The following is a 2,904-nucleotide window of genomic DNA, read 5'->3' as shown; positions in this document are numbered from 1 at the left end:
TGTGTGTGTGTGTGTGTGTGTGTGTGTGTGTGTGTGTGTGTGTGTGTTTTCCCACGGAAATTCTTAACATACACACTGGATCATTAATTGAATAAATACGTTATTAAGGGAGCTTTTCTGTTTTACTCCAGAAACTTCACTCACTTTTTGTGCCCTCATCACTAAACTATCATTTTGGCAGGCATACAGGCAAGGTGCAAGAAGCAAGAAAAGTAATTACTTTATAATCTGTCAGGTACTTCACAAGAATTAAATATTGATAATTTTATTTAATGTTTACAGCTATCATATATTAAAGGTTTAAAAATGGAAGCTCAGTAAGGTCAATTAAGTTGTCGAAGATCACATAGCTTTTAAGTGTTAGAGCCTGGATTGGATCCTAGGTCTTTTCCACTCTAATATATCTATTTTTTAATTCTGCCATATAGCCTCTATTAGCCCAATGGGGCATTATTACTAGTATCTACTAATTATAGACACTGATGAGTCTGCAGTTTGATTTTCCTCTAGTTGCAAGCTAATAAGCTTACCTGTTACTGTTTAATGGCTGCTTGCAGAGGACACAGAACTCCTGGGTCAGTGACAAATGTGTTACACCTTATCAAGCAACTTGGGCATTAATAGATAAACATTGGTTGCTGTATTAGTTTTCTTTTACTGATGTAACAAATTACCACACATTTAGCAGCTTAAAACAACACTCATTTATTATCTCTAGTTCTGTAGATCAGAAGTCCAGAAGATTTGGCTGACAGTCTGTTTAAGGTCTTATAAGATCAAAATCAAGGTGTCAGTGGGCCTGGGGTCTTTTCTGCAAGCTCCAGGAAAGAATATACTTTTGGCGCATTCAAAATTTTGTTGGCAGAATTAAATTCAAATAATGTGGTTGTCAGACTGAGGACCTTGATTCTTTGCTGGTTGTTGGCCAGGGCTTATTTTCAGTTTCTTGAGGTCATTTGTGGGTCCCACAGGCTTGTGGAACCTTCCATTTTCAAGATCAATGGCACATCAAGTATTTTTTCTCTGAATCTCTTTGACTTCCTCTTCTCTCGTACTTCCCTGACTTTCTCTTTTGCCTGTGTTTATAAGGCCCAGTATGAATATGTTGTGCTTAAACTGATAGTCCACTATAATGTCTCTATTTTAAGGTCAACTATTTGGTAACCTTAATTACATCTGCAAAGGCCTTGTGTTGGGTAAGGCAGTGTATTCACAAGCATGGTATCTCAGCATACTCACTCTCTCAGGGATTAGGTATGGAATCTTCTTGGAGTTATAATGCTGCCTTCCAAAGTTTTTATTTGTAGGTCCCATGGATAAAGTATGAATTCTCACATGCAGCAGTTTGGCGTCTGAGTAGAGAAATTCCAACCTTGGGGAATCTACTAGTTTTATAGCAAGCCGTAAGAAAGCCTGCTCTTTGTTTAGTAGAAAGACACTATTTATCTCTGAAGGTTACCAACTACATACACAAAATCCTTAAGAATTACTAGTGTAAAGAGAAGTGAGGGCCTCACCTTCTTGACACAGTTAATAAAATTCGTAGGAAGCAAGAGACTCATAAAAGACCGACCGCTCTCCTAACAGACTCCCGAAGTTCTCGAAAAACCCGAAATGACAATTTAACTTTTAATCTCTGAATGCACAGGTTATTCTTAACCAAGTAAAATTATTTCTTCCAGTTCAGGCTTTCAGTTACCTTGAAAAGTACATTCCCAGAATTTCTATAAAGTGTGAGTACGGGGGGCAAAAATGAAGCTGACTGTCAAATTCTATGTACTATTGGTGGATGCGCCATGGTCTGTACCATTTAGATGAGAGATAGCGACAGACAAGAATCAAGCCAACCTACGAAGAAGCTCAGGATGGCAGATTAAAGAGATATAATGGAAATGCCCTTGATAAATTATCATAGGAATTGAAGTTTACACCTTATCTCTATTGACATGTGACTTTAGACCAATCACTTAATTTCTCTGAGCCTTTGTTTTCATGTCTATTGAAAACCTAGGTAATAATGTCCTAGAACCCTTGGGATGTCACATTTCTAGCCAGAAGCCTCTGTGACCAGTGCTACCTTTGCCCAAGTTTTACTTTGGCCTGCTGGGTTCATTCTACCCACAAAGCTTGTCAGGCTTCACTCAGCTCATGCTATTGGCCTGGATTCCATGACTGCCAAGGTCAAGCCAAGTGCAGAGAGGCAAGGGGTGTGTGACCAAGTGAGTGTGGGGCCTATGCTTTGTACCACACTGGCTGCTGTGGTGGGGTGGGCAGCTACAGGTGTGAGCACAGGCACCAGCTCCATAAAAGTCTTCAGCTGGATCAGGTGCATTGCAGGTGGCTTCTGCTGTGAGCACCTACATCCAGGAAGAATGAGGCATGTGGACAAGTTGAGGGTGATCAAGGCAAAGAGGTGCTTGACTGAGTGACAGAACAGCTCTCAGGAGACCCAAAGTGGGTAGCTTCTATCTGCAGGCAGGTCCTTCCAACATCTCTGCAGCCCTTAGCAGAGAGGAGACCCAGAGTGGATAGCTCCTGTTCACAGGCAGATCATCTTGATGTCTCTGTGAGTCTGGCTGAGTCTGGGGTTTTTATGAACTTCAGAAGTTCATAAAAACTTGCTGCTTGGTCCATGTCTGGCCATCAGTGGGCCTGGAAGAAGCACCATAAGTTCTCAGTCTGGGCCAGGAACTCCACCCAGAACTGACAGCCTGGTCCCCATGCTTCAGGCTGTCCCTGGCTTAAAGGTGGGGCTTCACCCGGGAGTCACCTCTTTCCACCCTTGAGCCTGTCTGCCTCCTGCTGCCATCAACCTGCCATCCACAGCTCCCAGGCTGTTCATGCCAAAGGATGCTTGCAGGCCTGTGCCAAGCTGCCCTCAACCCCCTCGGCCTCCCTCCTGTG

The sequence above is a fragment of the Sapajus apella genome, unplaced genomic scaffold, assembly GCF_009761245.1.
Source record: "Sapajus apella isolate SASKATOON/1434 unplaced genomic scaffold, GSC_monkey_1.0 scaffold19, whole genome shotgun sequence".
Taxonomy (NCBI): domain Eukaryota; kingdom Metazoa; phylum Chordata; class Mammalia; order Primates; family Cebidae; genus Sapajus; species Sapajus apella.
This window is presented reverse-complemented; position numbering follows the sequence as displayed.